At 44.1% G+C, this 25057-nt stretch overlaps 1 long non-coding RNA gene across 3 annotated transcripts in view; it reads right to left on the bottom strand.

Annotated features, from left to right (window-relative positions):
- LOC136019325 (uncharacterized) overlaps positions 1-25057 on the bottom strand; it is a 76790-nt gene that overhangs the window by 35962 nt on the left and 15771 nt on the right. The window lies entirely within an intron of this gene.

The raw sequence follows: 25057 nt of genomic DNA on the forward strand, positions 1-25057 counted from the left end.
TTGTGTGTGTCTGAAGATAGAAGGAAATCACATTTCTGTCTAATATACGGGAGCAATTGACCATGAAAAGGTTACAGGTTAGGAAATAATTATCTCTAGACACAGCTACTGACAGGGTCAGTGTCCACAAGGATTATTTCCTGCAAACACAAGGCCTGGAAGGGAGGTTGGTCTCACCCAGGCGTATCCTGCACGGCATACCGCTGATGCTAATGGCACTTGTGCACTGAGTGGCCCAGCAGCTGAAGCAGATAACCAGGAGTGAAGGGGTTAAGTGCCTGTCACAATAGAAACCTCTGGGGGCACTTGACCTTTTCACATTTTTTATTCAGGAATGAGCATTTTGTGCCTGTTTGAGGAAGTTCATCTACATTTGTCCTCATTCTTCGCCCTGTTTGCGTATTGTCCCTTCCCTTCACTCGGTGCCCGAGCGTCCCATTAAGTACCGAGCAACCTCCGTTGATGAATATGAATTCAGGGCAAAGTTACAGAGAGGGCACAAATACTGCACATTGATCAAGTGACTTACAAGGAATCTTAACATATTCAAGGCATATGTTTCTGCTGAATAGCTTTCTACACATATAATACTCACCTGTCAGAGCTCTAGCATGAAGAGGGAGAAAAATCGCATACATGAGCAGAAGCGCTACGCTGGCTGGAACAAGTCTCACAAGAGCATTAAAGATGTTTAAATACTACATGCTAAGTCACAGCATTGACTTGCACATGCTAAACAGTGAAAGAGAAGGCACAATGATACCTGCCTTCGGTCTTTCATTCAGCAATTAGACTATGAGCTCTCCTCTCCCAAGAGGGAGGGTCTGAAACCAGTCAAGGAGGATAAATCCAGAATGGGTTTGTCACTGTCTGGCTCATTTAGAGGCAGATAGTCTAAAAAGGTACAAGCAATATTCAAGAGCTTGATCCTGCTGGGATCAAGGAGAGTTTTGCGTTGGCTTAAATAAGAGCAGGCTCTAGTCTCAAAGCACGTGTGTCCAATTTGTTAATGTTTGGGGTTCAAACAGAAAACAAATCTCCACTCTTCCCTGCATGGGAGTTTCAACCACATTCTTCCACTGGGGGAGAGCATCAGGGCTTAGACAAGAAAGAGTTTCTGAATGATCTAAGTGAATTGTCCTGAGGAGACTAGCATTACTGTGAGCTTTGAACACAACTACAGAGGGTCTTTTATAGATGTACTCCAGAGGGGAGATCCTTAGATGGGTCCTTTAATGCCTGCCCCCATATGCAATCCAGATGAAATTCTTTATCAGATGGGGCCCGGATCTTGCTCACATTTAAAGTTCTGCCACTGAATTCAGTGGGAGTAGATCTATTTGTCTGAGATGCTTACACAGCTTCCCTTATCTCAGTGCCTCAAAATAGTTATCCTTCATTCTTTTGAGGCAGGGAAACACTATTTTCTCTGGTTTGCACACAGAGCACAGCCAGGCCAGCTGACATAGTTGGACATCACACCCAGGTCCAGGCCAAGAAACTCTAGGTCTCCCAAACATTAGACTCAAGTAATATCCCTCACCATCATGAAACCACCTTTTCTAAGAGGAAACCCAAGTCAGATGGGAGCAGCCAGCTTTCTTCTTTGTGAACAAGGGCAACAAAACCATCCAAGAAGACAAAATCGGGTATCTCTCACTCCTCCCTTCAAATAGGTGCTTCCAACCGGTCCCCTTAAGGCAGGATGTTGCAGGCCCTCCTCAGCCACCAGTGCCTGAACAGGAGTCAGCCCTCAGCTGCTGAGCTGTGCTACTCAGTTCTGGGAAACTTCCTGTACAACTTGTACCTCTCCAGTGACAGCTTCCCAAGGCTTCCCAGCTCGGCAGCCCATCCCAAGATAAAAGCAGGGGGTTAGTACACCAGTCACTCAAGCAAAATGCCTTCATTCGGTGTCCGCAGTGTCCCAGAGGCAGCAGATAACAGTGCATCATCACCAAGCCGTCAACATCAATAAATACCCCTGCGCATGCAAAGAGGTCACAGCAACCTCCTGGAGAAGTGGCTGCATTCCCTTCCCCGGAGGCTTCATGTCGTACCTGTCTATAAGCCATCCAGCACGCTGACAGCTACTAATCATCATTTAGCCCATGGCCACTTGAGCATTCAGAAGGAAGGCACTTGGAAAGCAAAATCACCTTCCCGAGTGTTTGTTACTACTTACATTTCTGTTAGCCCCAAAAGGGCTCCAACTGGGAATCGCACCCTGTGCACTGAGGGTTTAGTGTGTGCAGAGCCAGAGCAAAGGCTCCAAAGGGGACCTGGAGAAGACATGGAGAAGGGCTCTCTGGGGGCACTCAAAGCAGCACCCAAGTTCCCCATTTCCAGTCCAATACCCTGCCCAATGGCTCCCTCTCCATTTCCAAGAGTACTGACCCAAATACATAAATGAAAGCAAGCGTGTGTTGTTTATTTCCAAGTATGAATGGCATGCTTTCCCCTGGGCTCCATGTTTCTTGGAATTATTTGAACTGGAAACCAATCAGCCTGTATCCACTATTGATTTATTTTCTAAAACTCTCTCACCCCTAAAGTAACTGCGCCTCTCCGTGTCTCAGCCTGCTGTTTAGTGACACAGTAATCTAAAAGCTATTGATCACTTGGGTCTCTGCAGCCATAACACATCTTTCTAAGTGCCTTCATGTAGGACTATATTTGCAACATACGTACTATAAACGGCAGGGTGGCTAATGCAATCAGCAAAGATATTAATAGAGATGTGACACTTGAGCAGTAACACAGCATGGACAAGGGCCAATAGAGGCCAGCAGCAAGAAGGAAAAGGTGTGGTCATTATGACAGAAGTTGCATTTCTCTTTGAACACCAGATAAGTTGCAATCAAATTTCAGTCTAAACAGGAACCTAAACCTGGACACGGACTGGTCAAACTTCCCCCTGCCCAAGCAGAGAAGCGCCAGTGCTGGAGAGCCCATGATGGCCTCATACTGCTACAGCAGTTATAGAATCACAGCCTGTTTTGTGTTGGAAGGGACCTCAAAGCTCCTCCAGCTCCTACCCCTGCCACGGGCAGGGACCCCTTCCACTGGAGCAGCTTGCTCCAAGCCCCTGTGTCCAACCTGGTCTTGAGCACTGCCAGGGATGGGGCAGCCACAGCTTCTCTGGGCACCCTGTGCCAGCGCCTCAGCACCCTCACAGGGAAGAGCTTCTGCCTAAGAGCTCAGCTCAGTCTCCCCTCGGGCAGGTTCAAGCCATTCCCCTTGGCCTGTCCCTACAGGCCCTTGTCCCAAGCCCCTCTCCAGCTTTCCTGCAGCCCCTTTAGGCACTGGAGCTGCTCTCAGGTCTCCCCTTCAGGAGCCTTCTCTTGTCCAGGCTGCCCCAGCCCAGCTGTCTCAACCTGGCTCCAGAGCAGAGCTGCTCCAGCCCTCGCAGCATCCCCATGGCCTCCTCTGGACTCACCTAACAGTTCCACATCCCTTCTGTGGGGCCCAAGAGCTGGAAGCAGGATGCAAGGGATGTCTTAGGAGAGCAGAGGGGCAGAATCCCCTCCCTCGACCTGCTGGATGTGCTCATTTTGATGCAGCCCAGCACACGGTTCTACTTTGAGCTTACCTGTAGTTCACAATATCCTGCACGTACTTCTCATTTACTGTATGAGCAATCAGCTTTGGTGTCCCCCATGGGATCTGGAGCAAGAGAAGTGTTTACACCTCATGGGAAACCTAATGTTGCAGAAGTGTGTGCACTCCAGCTCCTATTGCTTTGAAGCAACGCTGTTAGCAGGTAGTGCCTTGGAAGTCAGCCTCCTCTCTACTGCTTTTTCCATGTTCCTTCACAGTCTGTATGACCAAAAACATAAGAGCTCATAGTCCCGAATGATTTAAGGACAGGCAGCACAGCAGCTCAGATAACCATCAGCATTACTGTGGACCTGGCTCACACAGAAAGAGCTGTGTAATATAGGCCAAATCCTGTTCCAGTAGAAATATAAGTACATCAAATTAAGTCAGAACAAGGTCTCCAGAGAGGACAGCCTAGTGCATTACCCCCGCTGAGACATCCCACGAGCTACAAATTCAAATTAGAAACACGTTACCAACACAGAGATAATGTGTCTGCAAGTCAATAGCTATCAGCACGCACCACTTTACCCTGCAGAGCAGGGCTGAACTCTGGCTCTCCAGTCCCCATCTCCAGCAAGAGCTGAGATGCGCTTATTGTACATGGCATTGTACTGCGCCCTGTAGCCTCAACTCTGCCCCATGCTCTATAGTGTTGTCTTGCTGACCAGAACAGGGCATTACCTCTAAGAAGTGGTATCAGCCATGGCGATGGGACGCTGTTGGGCAGCGTGCATGGAGACAGCTGTGCTCAGTAACCTTATTCCAGAAGCAGCTTTCAGGAGACATTTGTAACCATTTAGAATTTCCCACCCAAGCCGTTTTGCACTTGTCAGTTTACCTTCTGCCACAGGTTTTTAATTTAGTTGTATGGGAAGAAACTTTATATGCCTCCAATTTATATGTTAATGCCAGATGTGAACACACTCACACATGTTCTGCTCTCCTCCGCGCTGCACTTGGGAAATGATGCTGTAAAGCTGCAGCTCCAAACACTCGGACAACCAGCAAAACTAGTGGCAGACCTGGATCCAGAAGCCCCGGTTCCTCAGCATTTCCCCCAATGCCCTGGGGAATTACAACTGGCAAGACAATCTGCTAGCACATACTTCCCAGCCTTCTGAGCATGAAATATCCCTGGTTGCATAAGGATTAAAGACAAAAAACTTGATTTGCTAATTAGGAAAACTAAGAAGGGAATTGCTGAAGACCACGCACTGCGTACTGCAGCATGAGAATGCACTCCAAATGCTTCCATGTACTGAGGGATTGGAGACTACCAAGGCAAGCAGCCTTTAAACTAACGCAGGTGCCAGTAATCCTTCCCCTATGTAGACCTGAGATGAATGAACATGAAAAGATGCAACTTCTTTTGATTATCACTGTCCTGCTGTAAATTGATAAGCGCCTGTCGTGCATTTCACTGTTGGGTTGTTGAGGTTTTTTCCTACTAAAGTTATATATATTATATATATATATATATATAAAAGATATATATATAACTGATCAGTTATTAAAGCATAACTCGATTCCTGCATTTTGCCCTCCTGGACTTTCAACACTCTTCCCAGTGCATCCCTGAGGATGAGCTATGCAACTCTAAACTCCACTAATATTATAAGGGATAAAAAAAAATAACAGCATTATTTGTTAATGTTGTTAAAGAGTTTGCATATGTTAAACGATAAGCAGTGTTTTCTTGCTAGCATCACTAACTGAATATTGTTGGCACTGGCAAAGTCATGTTCCCCCAAAAGCCCAGGGTAGGAGACATGGCCAGCCATGAATTCTGCCTTCCTCAAGCCCACCTCTTATTTTCCTATTGATCCTTTAGCAAAAATTGCCCCTGCACATTCAAGGGAAGCAAGTAGGGTCCTGGACACAGTTGAGTGACCAGGCAAAGCAGACATCTCTTCTGTATCAGCGATCATCTACTACCTGCCCCAACCTCCAATTCAAAACACTATAAACCAATTCATTTCAGAGTCCATCCTCAACAGGACACTTGTGCAAGACAAAAAGCACATGTGTTTGCCCCCCGACCAGCCTGCTCCAAGCACTCCCTCAGCATTATAACCTTCAGCAAAGCAGGGGGAGAGGGGCCCGGGGCAGCTCGGCGTGGTAGTGCAGAAGCCACGAAGGGGCCCATTTCAGTTTGATTTGTTGCGGCACCCTAGATGCAAGATGAAATCTGAGAGATGAAATCTGAGCAATTTCTTGCTTCTCTTCTTTCTGGACAGTTATTAACACTATAAAGAAGGCTGAACAGTGGGGCTTCCCAACTCCACTATTGTCAAGGCCTATTTCAAAGGCAGTGGCTGAAATGCCCAGTGCTGCCTTTGTTGATCCTGGACTCAGGTCTCCTCCACGTTGCACTTCTGTCAAACTGCAAGGCTGAGCACACGAAGAATAAGCTTTCTCTGGAGGGGTGGAAGAGGGGGGAGGCAGGAGCCTGAGCCTACACACAGCACCCCCTGCATTCACACCACTCCAATTCCTTGTCTTAAAGCAGGGGAAGCATTAAAGCCACAACAGATGTCAGTTCTCCTACTTGAAGTTCTGCATCTGACTTTTGAGGCACCAGTGTGAAGCCAAGCCTGGGTCGCGAGTGGATGCTGCAGTCCAACGCTGTCAGTCACTCCGCCATACCTGCCACTAGCCATTCTGGTCAGAGAGCAGCACGGAATGCACGGACTCTATTTTCCACCTCCAGGAGAGGGTTTATTTGTCCCCAAGCCCCATGACAAGCTCATTACAGACCGTTTCAATCCGAATCAACTTGTCAAGGAAAGAAAGTGGGGGAAAACGCATTCATTAAACAGCTTTACTCATGCAGAAAAGCTGCCAGCGTGAGCATTTTAAATTACCTGGGCACACCTAGTGCATTTGCATTCCCTTGGCACAGCTTTACTCAGGCCCACAAAGCACCGTCCACTTCATACTTGCATCTGAGCAAGGAACAAAAGAGGCTGACAGCCCAGCACCACCTTCCCGGCTTGGGGGCTAGCGCCCTTCCCGAGGGATTTTGTGTCCGTTTATGCAGAAACCTCACTCCTGGCTAGATGCAGGGACAGGAAGTTTGGATTCTTCTATCCAACTAAAGACCAAGGCAAAAAAGAAGCCTTCCGGAAAACAAAGGAGGTGGAGCGGCAGTCGGCAGGGGGGTAACTGCATGCCATTGTTAAATATTAACATAAAATAAAGCAGTAGAAATGGATGTCCATCAACAGAATTAGAAGGAACTAAGTGAGTTTAAGAACAAAAGGTTTACTTATTTAAATTACAGGAGATGAAAAACAGCTGGGAACACAATTTCTAGCACAAAGTACAAAGCTACAAGCCTGTTAAATGTAATTATATTTCAAAGTACTTTATCCCCCCAGTTTTAAACTAAACATGTACAATTATTTTAACTCAAATAAAACTAATGACAACGTAGCCTTTAGATGTTCCATCCCTTCCCTCAATTGCTTTCAAATTCAGCCCATCCTTTTACATTACAATTTGATTCCAAATAGAGGTCAGCCTTTTAGATAGGAGACTAAAGCCTGGAGAAAGAAAGGCCCTGTGAGCAGATCTTTATTTCTACAAAAGTACCTCTTGCTATTAAATTCATGGACCTTGGATTTTACTTTCATATTTGTCTTTATCATTTCTCTGCACAAAGGAGGAGTGGGAAAGTCCCTTTACTATTTGTTGTATGTGGTCAGTACATTTAATCATAGCATATTGGTAAAGATATTTAAAGATACTCAAATACTTGAGGCTTTGGGGTTCTGTTTTCCCCTGCTTGAAGAAAAGGCCACCAGTATCCAAAGCCTCTGGGCCGGACGTGGTCTGCATTAAGGCCTTGGTTTTCAAAACCACCTAGTAGTGCCTTCATTGTGCTTCCACTATTACCTGCAACAAAGCTCTCCAGGTGAAAACTCTGCCTTCATTTGAGCTTGTTTTCCTCCACTTCTGCAGAGCTGCCCTTTGGTTCCCAAGGGGCTCAGGAGCAGCAGACTCCAAATCTGGCTCCAATGAGTCCTATCTATTAATGATATTTTTAATTCCAGGTGTTTCTATCACTGAAGCACACAGCTAGACCCTGCCCTGCAGAGCCTGAGCCACCTCTGCCTCTTGAAGCTGCCCCTTGTGCCTTCCCTGATTAGACCCTTTATTTAGGAGATGGTGGATTCCACTTCAGCATGGCAAAAGGTTTATCACCATCCAGGAGGTGCATCTCTGATGGGCACTGCTAAAGGCCATAGGGCATCCAAAATTAAAGCCAAGAGGTTTCCAGAAATACCTAAATGCTAACACGACCGCTTTCATCCCACTATTAGCTTTTCCAGCAACAGAGAATCTCAGGACCTTACTCACAAACCGATATATTACATTTCTTAAAGTTCCCTTCTATTATAATTTTCACGCTTCAATTATGTTTAAGAGCAAAATGAAACCCTTTTGTCCCAGTAAAAACACTTATTTCTTCCAAAGTGAAATGGTTTCAGCTCCTCGCTATGACAAATTCCTCTTGATTTAGGTCATCTTAAAAATATATATATGACTTGTTTCAGATGCCAAATAACTGCCAAAGGAACAAATAAAATCAGACACTTGGATAGACAGTTTCAAAGTTAGGAACACACTTCAAGTGCGCTGGGCTGCTCCAAGCCATTGCTTTTGATTCACCTGAAAATTGCCAATTCACCAAAAATTCAAAGTTCCAACCCGTGCTAAGGAGCTGTAAAAGCCACATGCACATATAAATTAGTCTATGTTGCTCTTCTGACAACAGCCTGTGCCAGATGTTTTAGAGAAAGACACAAGAAGCCTTGAAGCAGACAGATGTCACATAATCTGCCTCCCACCATGGGTGTTTTCCTAATCCATTAAAACCTGAAGCAGAAGGTTGAGCATCTTTCCAAAATCACTGCAGCAGTCTCTGTTTGCATGAGCTATTACTAAAGACAAAGCTAGCAATGACATGGGTTACAAGCCCTGTTTCCACTTACAGCTTTGCGAGAGTCTGGATTGAAAGTTCCACACCAGGTACCTTTCTTGGAATGAAATTTTACATTCCCTTCTGACAATTTCTTCAAGAAATATTAATGAAAATGGCTCAAGAATATACATCATTCCAAAAACATTATAAGCAAATACTTGCTGGCCACCTCAAGGCACAGACAGTTTCCTAACAGAATAGTCCCGTATACTTCAGCAGTGGGATTTTTCGCTGTGCCTTTTGCTAATTTAAAAGAAAAAGAAGAAAAACAAAATCACATTTGGCCAGGTTGTAAATCTTTGGGGCAGACTCAGCATAGTTCTCTTAAAACACCATATGCACAGAGTAGTCTCCAGCTTGGCTCAACAGGGGCTGAGCTAGATTTGCTCTTCCCCTGCTCCCCGAAGCAGCAGGAGGAAGAGCCAAGGCGCAGGATGTTGCCGCTCCCAAGATCCTGCTGTTTCTGGTATCAGCACATGGACAGGCTGCAGAAACCATAGGCAGCAAGACCCACATCTGGGACAGAACAAACCAGGGAGAAACACTGAATGAAAGAAGGTGGAGGCTGATAACTGCAGATGAGGGACTAATGCTGGGGCTAGGACATGAGAGCATGACCTGAGGAGGACTTGGGCAAGTCATTCGTGACACAGAAGCAGGGAGGAAGTGGCTGGAAGAGTCACCATCGTGTGGTGGAGTCCCTGAAGGTGATTGAGGACAGGGACAGAAGCAACAAGTGCAGGGCTTGGTACTGATATAAGGAAGAAACATGGGACAGGACTGCCACAGGGAAGAACTGGAAGAAACCACGAACATGTGATGCTCGAAGGGACAGGGAGTGCAATGAGACCGGACTCAAATGGAACCAGACATTCCTCCATCAACAAAATAGACTGTATTCCTAAAAGGCTTCAATCTTCCTCAACCAGTTCACGCATGAAAGCACTTGCATGTGTTTCTGTTTGTTCTATTTCAATTACAGGAAACACATATAAAATCTGCCAGGACACTGAAGTCCTGATTACTATGAAGTTGCAGTACTTTGATGTGGATGTATCAGAGTGGACCTTTGGAGAAAAAAAAAGCCTTATCAACTAAAAGCTACCACAGTGCCTTGCATAGAGGTCTGTGTAATACTGACATGACATAGAACACAGACTGGTTTGTGTTGGCAGGGACCTTAAAGCTCATCCAGTTCCAGTCCTCTGCCAATGGCAGGGACACCATCCACCAGAGCAGCTTGCTCCAAGCCCCATCCAACCTGACCTTGAACACTGCCAGGGATGGAGCATTTCTTCACTTCCATACAAATAACAATGGACTTCATAATGTTCTTCAGTGAATCTGTGCTTCATTCAATACCCAGATCTTATCAGGGTTCACTCCCATCCAGCTCTGGTGACCATTAGCTCCACAGATGAACACTCCTACCTACCTACCCACCCACCTACAGTGCACCCACTGCTAGATGGAACAGCCAGCCAGGCAAAGGGGACAGGGCAACGAGGACCACATGCATGGCTTGTTTACACAGTTTTACTGGCTTAACACAATATGCAATCTGAAATCAGTTCAGCCAACAAAAGCAAAAGCCTAAACAAAGACTGGTTTTGTTTAAAGCAAGTCTTGCTCTTGCCTATCTTAAGCAGATTAGGAACAGGTTAAGTTTGCTGGACCACTCCACGCTGTCTCTTGGTTTAAAAGTGAAAATACACATGTAGGCAAGCCCCAAGCAAGAGGGGTTTTGCCAGCATAGTTCAGTAAAGAAGGCCAGATGCTGAAGTACTTGCAACCACAAAAATGGGAGTCGGCTTCTAAAGTTTAGCTGCAAACAAGATGCGGACAACGTAAGGAGGTGCAAAAAGAGTTATTAGTGTCCTGACAAAGAAAGCGATCTGATTCCCAGGCGATCACTGCCAGGAGAGAGGCCTTGTTAAGACATTGCTCATTTGTTAACTTTGCAAAATGAACTATAAATTATTCGGTGTAATAATTCCAGATACACTGTGCTCAGCTGAAAGGAGAGGTTCCTTTTTTTAAGGGATGCGTTATCTCCGCTTTTTATTAGGTCTGTTTGAATACCAGTTTGCTTTTAAAGTCATAGCTCGACAAAAGTTGGGGGCTTTTTCATGTCTGAAAGTCAGAAGTCAGAGCATGAACATATGAAAAAGTCTTTAAAGGACTGCAGCCTTCCTGTATTTCCCTGCTAGAGTCTATAGTCTATACACCAGAGAGACAGGAAAAACCTCACCAAAACCAGGAATGCTTTAATAATAAATAAAAGCTTTCTTGTCATTGAAAAATATTTTCACCACAAAAAGTCATGTATTTTTAATTATAATGTTGAGAACCTCTTCAACATGGGGGTGCTTGCCTCCGAGTCTGCCCTCAACACAGAGGCACTGCTCACACAGTGACCCCATCCACTCAAGCACTGGGGAAACACCACCAAAGGAGCTTCATCTGACAGCAGTGCAGTGTGTTTGCACCGGGGGCTCTCAGGGCTGGGATTTGATCCGTCTTAGGTGCAGCAGGCAGTAGAGCTCAGAACTCAGAGATGGTCTTTGCACAAAGAAATGTTTGAATGTGATTCAATCAGACAGGGAAGCAACTGCTTTATCCTACCTTCCCCTAACATGACATTTATGACTATGCTCAGCACAAGACTGGGTGAAACACATCTGGTTTCCATGTCCTTTCTAAAGGACTTTCTAAGCACAGAGACAGAAGAAGGTGATATACTGAAGTGGGAAGGACAGCTTCATACAAGCTCCACAGGCACCACTGCTGGGGGCAGGAACAGCAGCGATGGGGATACACACGCAAGAGCACAAACTGAACATCAGTGCACTGCTGGGCCACCGAGCCTGCCCAGAAATCCTCCTCCCAAACACCAGGAAAGGATGTAATGGGAAGGATGAGGCTGTATGGTATCAGACCTTGGTTATCCATCTTGGACAACCACCAAGCTTAGCACTGATAAGGTAAATTGTGGGGAGTGATTACTGTAAGTGGAAGCACAGTCCTTGTGTGGATTACACGGGGAAGAAAGATGCTTTAACAGCATCCATCAAGGATGCAGACTCCACTCTCAGTGATTGAAGCTGAGCTGGGTTCTCTGAATTACACACCAACTTTATCACAAAACTTCATTCAGGTGGGCGCTTGGTTTTTTGGTCTGGCTACTTTTAAAGCTTATTGCTGATTTTCCACTACTGCATTAAAAAAAAAAGCCCTGCAAACACTGTTACAGACCATAGCTAAGCATCTGCAAGTTATAAAACATTTAAAGGCTTTACATTTAAGCTATCTATTGGCAATAAAACATACTCCAGCACAAATGCACTATTTGAGACAGATGTTTGAAATATGAATGAATGTTTGAATATTCAGTTTTAAATACTCATGATAAAAGAAGCTGCAGAGACATGCCATTGATCTAATACTTGTTTGCACATTCCTTAGGGCTATGCATGAAACATAATGGGATTTCTATGTTCCTAAACAACAAAAGGTGTAAAAATGCCTTTTCAGTTGCAAACTTTGTTCATTTATTCCAGCGGCAAAAGAATGCAAATCTTAAGTCATTTTTTTGTGCACTGACATCAAGTCTTTCTCACACAAAAAGTTCCCCGAAGAAACAAGAAGAAAGTTCAGAATAAAGTCATGCTTCCTCCCCCACTTGTCCCTTAAAAATGAAAGGCAGAAAGAAAAGAGAAGGAAACTTCACTTAACTCAATTGTACCTGCCAGCTACAGGCAAAGGCTACTTAAGTGAGTGACTCCAAGCTCTTTGGCATGTGTGTCATCAATAAGAATGGCTTTGCAAGGTCCAGGCAAAATATTTGTTTTGGTACGGTTAAGCCTTCAGTACATGCAGTGCTTGAGTCTCTCGTTCGGTGACAGAACCTGTTCACAGAGAGAAAAGGGAAAACAATTCTACACTGAAGCATAGGAGAGCTGGTAGCTTAAAACAGGAGCATGCAAAAAGCGGCATTCCCTGTTAATCCCTCTTTTTCAAGCTTCTCTTTGTAAAGTAGAAGGGGAGCGTTTTTCTTTCTTTACTAGGAAACTGCAGATATTCAAAATTAATACTAAAGCAGGAACTGAAAGAATGGGGTGGCAAGATGCATTTCCAAGGAGTGTAGGGAAAACAGTGTTAATGTCAGAATCAGTCCTTGAGCTATGAATAACTTAACTTCAAAGCTGATGCTACCGTCTGACTGAGCGCCCTGTGTCTTCAAGGAAGATAAAGCCACATATGTAGTCAAGCCAATGTTTAATTCAGATTACACAGAACAATACAGAAACTTGACTGGAGCCAATTAAACTAAGCTGATAAAGATGCCATTCTGCATCCTTTCTGTGCACAGCAAGGAGCAGTTTGAGTATTACAGTTCTGAACCTACATTTACTGACCTAAGACTTTCTTGTACTTAACACATCCATACCACAATTTCAATTATAACTTATTGGTATTCTCCTTTCAAAATAGGGGAAAGGCCTTTATTTCTACCAGGGACAAACACCCATAGCCCTGTAGGGACCACATAGAAATACAGAGAATATTTTCCAGTGAAAAACGTGGTTTCTGTTGGAAATCACTAAAAGATGATGATGCTTGGAGAATGCAAGTCTACCTCAGGCACCGTCCATATGTTCAAGTCCATTTCTCCTACCGATCTCAGTGCTGCAATTCAAGAAATGCTGGCAAATCCAAGCCCTGCTCTTGCCCATGGCCAGATGTTTGGTAATCACACAGCAACCAGCTGATCTGTGGTACTTCATGGGAGACAGTCTGGCCCAGGGCCCCACCATTCACAAAGAACAAGGACAGTCGTCTCCCAACAAACTGTCCCTTGGGCATAATGTACCACAGAAAGCAGCGCTTAATGGCTGAGCTGCCCAGAAACAAAACGTTTTAGGTTGATTTAGAAGAGTGTAATGAAACATTTCAGCCTTCAAAATGACTTACTGTGGCTCCAGAGGGTCATGCCTTTTCAGAAGAACAGTTATTGGCACTGCTGGCAGTGAATGCCGAAGTAACCACATCCAAGCATTGACACTTTAACCTTTGGGATCTGATTTTATAATACCCAGAAACTTTATAGGTAACTCATGGGTGTCTACAAAGGACTAGAGGTTAGCACAGCTGTGCATCAGACTTCACCACTGGGCAGCCAGAAGTGGAGGCAGAGAATGACTGAGCTGCTTTCCAAGGAATTCTGTGCTTTTCCAGCTAAATGTGCAGCTGTAAAACTGAAAAGTCCAGGCTGGTTTATACAAGAACAAACCAATATCATAGTCAACATACTTCAAAGCACAGTGATGTACTTTCTTTGGCATTTTTTCTCCTCCCTCCACCCTCATCTCTCCTTTATTAACACCTACAACCCACACCATTGACATCATTTCCAGGGACCAGGTCTGTGCTGGCCACTACTCACCACTCTTCAAACACAGCACCCGAGCATGGTGCCCCAGTCCCCTCTCGTTGGCACACACAAGCTAGAAGAGAGATTAACAAAGAGGAGAGTGGCGTTTCTCAAGAGCTCTTCATAATGGACAGTGTCTGACTCTATACAGAGGGATAAAAGGAGAGTGATAAACTCTGTTGTTGTCAAGAAAGAGAAGAGCGCTTAAAAAGCCTTTCAAATAAGCAATTTCCCCTCTCATCAGTAGCCTCTTGACTGCTAAGCTCTCTCCTTTGTCTCTTACCTTGAATAGTGATCAGCAATGCATGATTGGCCAAGGGGCATCAGCTGTAAGTCTAACAACAGCAGCTGAAACCACTGCAGAGAGGAAAGACAGCTCCCCTAAAGGCACATCCACCTCTTGGAGGAGAAAGGAGAAAATGCAAAGCATGACAGCTTCATTTGCCTTGCCTGCTTTGGCAAAGGGTATAGGATTTGCCATCCCCCATATTAGGTTTGCTTAGCATCCCATCCCGAAACTAATCGGGATTGAATGTGCAGGCGCCAGGAACCCCCCTGCCAAGCAAGCTCCCACCCTACCATCCTGAATGCCATTTCTGCTTCTTATATCCCCAGGGATAAGGGTCAGAAGCCCTCCCACTCCCTGCACCATCCTCAAACAGCTGCACTGCAGCCAAGAAGTTTCTTCCTTCCAAAGTGTGTCGTACTTGCCTGTGGCAGGGGATTGGAATGAGATAGTTAAGACTCCTTCCAACCCAAACCATTCTGAGAGTCTATATACCTTCTGGTCGCACTCACCTGATGGTTCAACTAATCAGCACACACCTAACAACACCGAGTGAAACATCAGTGCAGATCAGCTTCATGCAGAGTCAGAAGTGCCACTGTCAAAAGAGGGCAATTTTGTTCTTGCTGTTTAACCTGGTTGCATGGTCAAGAGTTTTCCAGTGCTGTCAGCCATGCAGAGATTCATCACTAATCCAAGCGAGAAACAAGAGTCAAGGCTGAGTTTTATGAGACATCGTAAGTTGGCAGTAACCTGGTGCATAAACAAGGTACAACTTCCAAAGGCTGTTTTCCCAATTTGCACCAATGTTAACAACAATTACTTACCATTCATGCTCTCACAAAGCCTATAGTGCCATAAGCTATATGTGGAGCACCACTGTGCTGAACAACAGGTCAGAGGAGACCCTTCCCTCTTCCCATTAACATGGTGGGTTACAAACAAGTTGTTCCTTCCATCAGGTGGAAGAAGTAGAATCACGATCCTGAACCTTCCCAGCTCACACTGATTTGCAGTGCTCAGGTAAGAAAAAGCATTAATCTTACCCTTTAAAGTCAATGCTCAGATAGACAACATTGACCCTGAGGGCCACCAGTTCAGGACATAGATACTTCACCCTTCTCTAACAAATGTTCATTTCCAAAGACACTTTTCCAGGGAAGGGGAGCTACAGGAACACTAATTTTTGTTTGGAAGACAGGAAAGGGACACACAGAGTTTAAGTAAAACAAAACAAATTCATACAGCCTGTTATTTTTAATGTGTGGCCATCTTCCTAAAGAAGAGTGTTATCAGGACGGCTCTCTGAGCAACGAAGACATCACACACTACATACATCAGTTAGATTCAAGGCATCACAAGGGACTCTTCACTTTTTGAGCACATGCAACTCCCATTAACATTAAAGGCAGATACTCACATGTACAGGATGGACAGCAGATCTCTTGAGAGTCTCTGCATTAGTTGTACCTTGCCTGGGGAAGCAATGGAAACATAACAAAGGAAGACCCTAGATCAAGGAGGATTCAGCCATTGGACTGACTCTCAGCATTCCTCATCACTCATTGCTCCCCCAACTCCTCATGAAACATTGCTGTGGCACTACTCATCACGCTCCTGAACAGGGTATCCCTGTCTCCAACTTGCCCTGGAGCTGACCTTGCTCCAGATTAAACCAGATAAACCCACATTCCCTCTAAATTTGGAGTGAGAATCCGTTACTGGGGATCCTGTTTCTCCAATTCCAATTAGTGGATCAGATCCAGATTTTCAGATTGTGGCTCTTACTGTGGCCCTTTCCAAACTTTGTGTCCACCAGCAGAAACAGCAGTGAAGGTAGCTGTTTGTGCCAGCAGTTTCTGCTACGGTTATGTCAATCAGTATCATCAATCCTCTGCAGTGTTAGTGCCTTCAGAACTGACATATGCAAAGGGGAGCAGAAGTGCTAATGCTTTTCCACACAAGTGTGGCAGCCACATCACACTGAGACAGCATTAGCAGGATCTTAATCCTTCCTTTTTCTCCTCTTCAGCCCTGTTACAACTGTAGAGTAGTGAAAATTCCAGGGAGGGAAATATATTTCCATGTGCTATACAAGCCTCCTTCCTGCTTATAATTCAGCAGGAGCTCCAAAAGGAAGAAGAGGGAAGTGTCACTCTTGGAGCAGAGGAGAGGGTACCCAGGGATTTGAGCTCTACACCTACTTTTCCTCTTGGAAAGAAAACCTTTTCCATTGGTCTCTCAAACTCCAAAATAGTGATTGCACTACTCAGTCCCTTTGAGGAGTGCTGAGAAGGTAACCAGTCTTTGTAAAGGGCATTTAAAAAGCAGAAGTGCTTGTTATCCTTGTATGTCTGCAATAAGCATTTTTCCATATCCTTTACAATGCCTCTCCAGTCCCTTGTTCTGATTTCATACCCACAGCTCCAGCTCACAACAGTGGTGGTGATGGAGAGCACTTTCTCCCCAGCAAGCAAGTCCAATGGTAAACTTCATAGAGCTTATCCAAATCAGCAGAATTCCAATGGGAGATGAGACCCTGCAGAGTTACCATGGTTTAAATAGTACCAAAAGTTATAGCCTGAACCTCACAAGCTACTATAATAATTATGTTATTCACTTTGATTAGGAGGCTCTGTGCTCAGTAGACAGGAACAGCACAGGAACAAGCATGGCTTCCATGGCTGCATCTGCCTGCCCAAACTGGATCCCTCCCTCCATGCCTCCTGTGATGTGCAGCATTGCTTCATGCCCTAAGAAGTCCTTCACTTACATAAACTGCTAATCACTTTCTGTGGCCAACAAGGGTTGATAAATTGCATTCCCTTTATTTGTACCATTCCACAGGCATTATGAGACTTGGTAAAGAACTTTCTCCAGAGTAAAGTTAAGCCACATCTAAACTGCTTCAAAGCGCTGATTCAGCTTGCTGGTAGTTGATCACGCAGAGGAAAACATGATTGTGTAACCTAAGACGCTGCAGGAAGACACTCCAAAGAGGAGGAGAAGCAACATTTAAGCAATCCACCTAGTTTCTCTTTTATTAGTTATCACAAAAACAGAGGTTATCCTTAAGAAATAAATAGAAATACGTTCTCTCCAAGAAAAGCAGCTTCCAAGATCACAATGCCATATTAAATTCTTTCCCAAGCTCTATAAACTGTGACTTATAAAACCTGTAAAATCCTTACTAGACTCTTGACAGCTCCACATGTGTCTGTGGCAAGAAGAATGGAACCTTTTGCTAAACATCTGCTAAATCTCGCATCTTGGCTAGAACGACTCTACCCGATAGCAGCACGCTGTCTCATGCTTGCTGACTGTGGTCTGGGGCTGTGATGGAATCTGGCTTTCTGCATGAAAACACCATGCTGCTTTATCACAGCCTGTATTTACAGCAGCCTTTTCCAGTAATATTCCGTAACAGCGCATCTCTTAGGGCAGTTGTGCCTAAGCAGTGGCGCATGGCTTGTCATGGGCTGAAATCACAGTTGCCAGCTGTGCTTTCCAAGAGGATGCGCGCATGGCATCTCCATTTGTACACACTGCTCCCGAGGTTAAAAGTCCTGTAGTAGTGCTTGGGAGCAGTCAGGGTACAGATCCAGAGGATAGCTTAAGAACACTCAGAGAAGTTAGACTAAGCAAACTTCTCTATTTGTGCAATACATTCAAGAGATTCCTCTATGGGCTATATTTAACAATATTCTCTCATTCTACAGAATGGAGACTTCTGATTTTCCAGGGCAGATCAACATATGTACGTTAAGCAGTTCTACCCATATATACACAAGTAATCTGAAAAACTAGGAAGTCTCATCTTACAGGAGGCTCTCACATCTGCTTTAGAAGCATTTGGTAATGGATGGTGCTTAAGAAGCATTGTGGACAGTGCTAGAAACAAGGCAGTCGTCTATTGGCAGCTTAGACACGGTTTAGCACAACAATTAAACATTTCCTATTTAATCCTATATGAAAGATCTTTAAGATTCATCTTTCCTTGACACAATTGGCATTTTTCTTATTCGAAGTCATCCTATGACTCTTGATAAACCTCTGATTCAAAAGAAGCCAAGTGTCTTGTGTTGGAATAAGTTGCTAAATCAGTTCAAAACATTGGGTTTACCAAAGCTTCACTTGCTTATGCTCAGAGCAGCTTTTCAGCTTCAAGGAGAAGTAATGATTTTGTATTGTCCTGCAGAGATGCAGACCAAATCATTGATGTTTTTGGAGTCTGCTGAGTTTAATTTCAAAGCACAAGTCTGTATAGCACAAGGAATAGATCTGATGAAAGGGAGCTTTGCTCATCTACACCCTTTAGAAGCGTTGATCCATGATTTGGGTGTGGAAAGATGTTGTGCATCCACAGATCAGCTGAATTTCCCAGTCTGTGATGATGTGACCCCTCTAGCTCAGTTCTTCTTCCTGCTTTGAGATACCCACAAACCCAAGTATTTATTGTTAAGTCAGCTATGCCACATAACAGTCAGAACAGCTTTTTTGCCATTGAAGACTTTCTTTGCTCTTGACAGTCTACCCAATGCCATTTATAATACATTGGCATTTCTTCCTTTGCACCTTACACGGCCATATTAATCTGCAGATATTAGCTTCATGTGTTTGATTTTTGGCAATCATTTCTCCCTGTTGCAAAGCCTTTTATTTTCTGAGGCTGTCTCTAACACTGAAAGAAAGGTAATATCTAGCACAAGTAGTTTACCTTAGAATACAGCAATGCTCAAGATACCCTTTCTGGCTTGCTCTTCAGCATATGGTGCATCATAAGACATGAAATCCAGAATCGTTGCTCTCTATATCTCACAAATGCTGTATCTTACTGGGATGGATTTGTTGTAACAACCTACTCAAGTAGACCTTTCGGAAGGATGGGGATTCTTACCACCCTATTTATCCTACACACCTCCCTCCTCTCAGATGGCAAGATGAGGACACAAAAAGCATGTCTGCATTCTTACAAAACAAAGAAGAGAACTCTCACATCTGTAAAAGAAAATGCTATGGCAATCTGGGAACTCCAATGCACTGGAAGATGAAAGATAAATTGCGTTATATGAACGGTGCACATGTTGTTGTTATTATCTCCAAGAGGAGGACCCCATTGTGCTCAACACTACACAGGCTCAAAATAACAGGCAGTTCCTGCCCCAGAGGCCTCATAGCCTAAGATAAAAGCAGCATTGTGTTCCCCTTTTTACAAAAGGGAAGTGGGACACCAGAAGATTCAGCAACTCGAACAAGCTCCTCAATGCAATGGGAATTTAACCCAGATTCAAGTCTCCAATCCCATGGTTTGATCCCACATCATTGCTCAAAATTGCTTTTAGTTAACCAGCAACATCTAAACTTTAAGTTGGTTCCCAGGATTATTTCTACTTACTTAATAACAAAGCAAAATACCTGACCTGTTGCTCATTCCTCCCATCATTTTAGATTCCTGTAAGATTCATATTTAAGTATATGTCCAGGAGATGCCGCACAAAGAAATCCTTTAATTCACTTCACAGTCAATTCCTATGGCACACTGAGTCCACTCAGGGATGGAATACTTTAGCCTTACCTTTGTATTTGATTCTGTAGCCAGTGCAAAGAATTAATTTGAAGAGATTTATGCTGATTCTAAACATGGGACATGGTTAGAAGATGCTGCAACAGCTGTTGGAACACAGAAGAGGGGAGGAATCCCAAAGGTGTCACAGGTTAAAAAAATAAGGTAAAACAGCAACCTGAAGATGTTTGATAGGTGAAGGAAAGGAAGTTACTGCAGGAGGTACAAAGGTGAAGGAGAAAGAAGACTGAAAGACCACAAAAAATGCAGTCAACAGCAACTTATGTTACAACAACAGGAGGCAGGGGAGAGCAGAGCAGGCCTGGGCTGAGCTGCTTAGGGCATGGGAAGAGAAGACACAAGTACTTAAATGCCTTGTTGGTAATTTATATTCCATAAGTCCAAGTTTAATTGTGCATTACAATGTAATTACTGCCAAATGGGGAAAGAATCCCTCTCCAAAAGAGTCCAAACAAAAGGCTAAATTGTAAAGAAAAACAAGGCAACAATGGAGACATGTGTCTTGGGACAGCCCCAAAGAGGGAATACAAAGACTTCTGCTTCTGTGTTACTATTTGAAATGTTACTTAAGGCAGGAGAGCTCAAAAGCATCAGAGAGCACTGACATCCATCTTTAAACAGGCCCTTTAAAAAAGAATCCCATAACGTTACATACAAGTGCATACAGCAGCAGTATTTTGGATTCAGAGGTGGTCACAACTTGAAAAAATACATTATGACCACGGGAATAGAACAGGAGCAATTGTGTTGCTCAGAAGCATGACATTAAGAACTAAATTGCTCAACATCTTCTGAAAGATCAAAGCTGTATAGGGTGGGTACCTCAAAAACCCCAAAACCTAATGGCTGTCCCAACAAGTAGCTTCAAACTCCTGCTTCACTTCCTGGCATGAAGTAAGTTGTGAAATCACCCATTGAACAAGCTACATAAACATTTGTTTGCTTATCAAATCAATATTTTAAGTGTCTTGAAAGTGTTTTTAAGGCAAAAGTACTCTAAGACTTAGAGCGAGAAGGGATAGGAGTTCTTTGGAGGGGCACAGAATAGCATTAAAACTTCTAAACCTAAAACCAATGCGAGAGCAAAACCTCGCTAATGCAGAGCAGCTGAAGGGATGCGCACTGCAAAACTGTGACCTTTAAAAGAATTAACCCTGAGCCTAATAGAAAGAAGAAGACATTTGCACAGCAACAAGGCTAGACAGGAAGCTGCACCCTGGGGAGCCATGAAGTTTGTGCAGGACAAAGAAAATGAAAACTCATAATGAAGTTCAAACATTTTGGGACAGGGGGAGAGTGATCTACCCTTGCCAAGCTGGATGGCTCTACTAGGCTGGAAAACAGCCTCTCTCACAGTCCAAGAGTTGCAGCAAGCCCTTCCAATGATCTTTAAGAGAATACTTGCAGACTGAATTCTGATCCCATCCAATGAGCTTTGGATGCCTTCGTGAGACAGCAGTCAAATTTGATTTGTTCTCAATACGCGATCAGAGGTTTGGTTTTGGCCATGTGTTAAGGGAACTAGTCAGAAAAGGTCAGAAGTATAGGAGGAGGGAGCAGGGTTCTCCCAGCAGACCAGGCTGCTACTGCAGTAACCACAGGGATCAGAGCAAAACGCTAACCAAGTTTGAGAAAACACCACATTCAACTCTTTGGAGAACCGATTTTTACTCATCCCTCTGGAGCACAGACTGGGAAGTGCCTCCCACTGCAACGCTAGGGACCTAGTGGATTAAAAGCCAAATAAATCAGCATCAGAAATTGAGACTACTCTGCAGGTTTTCAAAGTGCATGGAAGTGGACTGCTCTTTTCGCTGGTGGCACTCAGCCATTCTCCTAGCCCAGTTGCAATCACCAAGTCTTAAATCACTGAGCTCTATTTACTCCCAAGGCCTTCTTTGTCTTGCAAGTGCATTTATGTCATTTTCAGGAAGAAAAAAAAAATGCATAGGGCTTCCTAACGCTGCTATGCGCGATTTGGCAAATTGGGAAGAGTAAAACTATGTTGGATTACTGAAGCTGTAAAGGAAAACTTCTCTGTTAATGTCTAACACCAGCGTGGTCAGATCTGACAGCTTCCTGGCTTTTCAACAAGAAACCCTAAACCAAGTATTTTCAAACACTATCTCAAGAAAATTAAGTTTGCAGAAGTTTTGACTTCAGACGGGCCTCTTTTTCAATAAGAACCCACCCAAACTCATATAAGGCTTGCTTTCTCCTCCCAAAGAATAAAACATTTTCTTGTTAAAAGGCTCCAAAGACTAGCAAACATTTTTTTCTGAGAGATTTCAAGTAACTCTGGAGAGTAGTTCTGGAAACCTCACTTTTCCTATGCAAACTTCTACCAGCATCCCCATATAGTGATCCGAATCCTCCACTGAACAAATACGAAAATTAACAGACATTTCTGCCAGTACATTCCCTTTCTCCAGGGAAAGCTGAACCAACTTGAAGTCTGTCTTCATCACTGTGTTACTTCAGCTATTATCTGCATAACAACACGTAATTCTTTCAATAGTAAGGTTGACAGATCTCTCAGATCATCTCTCTCAGTCTTCTTCTTGGTAATATCACATCCAGTGTTTGGGAGTAAAAAATTCAAACAAGAGAGAAACATGGTATTCCCTCAGGAAAAGCCAGATCTGGGACACCACTCTAGGAAAAAATAATTGGTCCCATTATTATCCTTGTCTCTAGCTTCACACTTAAGGGAGAAGTATGTCTGAATAGCTGGTTACATCGGCAATGCAGATAGAGAAGAAATTCCCACAGTGTGAGCAAGTCTTCACACACTTAGAGAACGTGACCACACACAATACACATTTACAGTGGAGAAGAACAAAGCAACCTCAGGAAGTGTCCCTGATTGTTTTCGGCTGATTAAGGACATATGCCAACAAGCCTCTAGTTGTTCAGGGGAGCTTTGCAACTTGGGTAGGTCACATTTACATTAACGCAATCAAAGATATCGAAGGGCTTGGGTCTGTATAAAACTCACATTCAGAACAATGTAAGGTGCAAGTTTAAGGCAATTTGGTTGTTTGGGAGCAGTTCAACCAAGGGACAGCTTTATCTTTCAAGTTAAAAGAGCAGGGGAGAGATTAAAAGTCAGCTTAGTTTATGTAAATAGCCGATTTGCATTAATGTCAGCCATTCGTTTCGGAATCAAACCACACACGGGCTTCAAGTACTAACAGCAGTTTCGGAAAACAGCATTAAGCTGGCATGAGCATCAGGTCTTTGAACAAAGATACTGCCTATTGCTTTATTCAAAAGTCACCGCACAAAGACCGGAAGCTTTCTGGGATAAAATAAACCTCCAAAAGCTGCACTGGAGTTACCAGGAATATGTCAGGTTGCTGCTCTTTCCAATGGAGAAGCCAGAAGTGCCTATACCGGGCACTGAGCAGATCCATCATCATTAGCCCCAAAGGCTTCTGCCAAGGTTGGGTGAAACATACGTTCCTCTGGCCATTGCCCATGCTGGTATCACCTTGGATCTCATCAACAGGAGACGTTGGAACTCTGAGTTAACCAATTGCCAGCATCATGTTGGTGCTGGACCAAGGGAGGCTTTGCATACAGCTCACCCTCACACAAGGACTGCTCTCTTCTCTCCTTCCCCCCTGGTGCCAGCCAGCCTGATGAAAAGGTATTCCATTTCCTTGTAAATCACTCAGACTTCTGTAGAGACACATTAAAAAAGCCACAGTCGTTTGGGTTTGATTTTTTTAAATCAACTAAACATAGTACTTGGAGGAAAAATGTAAGGCTTCCTGTAAATTAAACTGAACCTTTTTACATAATAGATCGCTCACAGCTATTTGTAAGGAAGTGACAAAGCTGCTGCAGATCTGAAGATATCGGCGCGAGGTTCACAGATGCACTTATGTAAATATTTTCTGACAACTCAGCTGCTACCAAAAACAGTTTTGAAGTTATCAAAAAGAATTTAAAGCATTTGCCACTCCAGTCGTTAACTCTTCAGCTGCAGAAAGGCACCACCACAACTGTTAAGCAAAAGGATCCCTTCAACAGAAGCCCAGATAATGATGCTTTCAAAAGTGCCACCAAAAGCTGAGCGCTAGCACTGCTCTGAGGGCAGTACACTGTGATCATGGTGGCCCAAGCCAACAGGAAGCCGGTCTGCGCATTCAGCCTATATACAACAACACACAAGAAGCACTCTCACACTGTGAACTGGTCAGGCAGTGAAGCCAGAAGAGGTTTTCCAGTCATTAGGATACCAGATATAACCCTGTGCCAATTTAGCCGATGCAGTTAGCACTGTATGGTGAGATAACAAAAGTCAGAGCCTGACCGTGCTTGGTGTTAGCAACCTGAAGAAGCAGTCAGAAGCTTTACCTCAATGCCATTATCTATTTCTTGGCATTACAAAGCATGGCCTGGCAGTCCTCTATAGCATATGTATTTCATCACCATTCACATATGCATTGCCATTTAGCTGCAGTTTCTTTCAGAGCTTATTTTTCTCCCTTGACATTTCAATAGCATAATATTGTGGGGTGGGTTTTTTACCTATAAGCACATATCAGATGTCTATTAAGTGAAGACCATACAAATTAGACACCATCTAGAGTAACCCATTAATGGCTTGTTATCTCTTTAGCAATCGTCCAGAAATCACTAGTGGACACACCAGACCCTGTTAGAGTCTTCATTTGGGTCTCAGATTTCAGGCAAAAAAGCTTTGTAAAGACTTATCCCTACTGGGTACTTATCCAAGCCACCTCAAGCATGCAAGACATGAGATATTACTGCTGAGGTCAGCAGGAATTCACATTACTAAAAGGAGCTTTGCTATAGCTCTGTTTCAGACAGCACAACTTGAGGCTTGATACCAATTGCCTGGGTTTTGCCTAAATAACACAGCTTTTGGAGGGGGGGGGTAAGGGCAAAGGGTAGGACAGACCCTCGTTGCTGGGGAGGATCAGGGGATAGCAAATCACCAGGAGACCACAGCTGAGGTACATGAGCTGCTTGACAGCTCCTCAACCATGTAATTCATTCCTCTTCTCAGAGCTACACAGCGCAGATCTCACAGCAGAACAGATCTTCAGGGCAATCTGCTTGCAGAGTTCAATACCGCATAGCGCTAGGGATGCTTAGAGAAGTGTGAAAGACAACTGGACATATTTACAGCAC

The sequence above is a fragment of the Lathamus discolor genome, chromosome 9 (genome assembly GCF_037157495.1).
Source record: "Lathamus discolor isolate bLatDis1 chromosome 9, bLatDis1.hap1, whole genome shotgun sequence".
In the NCBI taxonomy this organism is placed as follows: domain Eukaryota; kingdom Metazoa; phylum Chordata; class Aves; order Psittaciformes; family Psittacidae; genus Lathamus; species Lathamus discolor.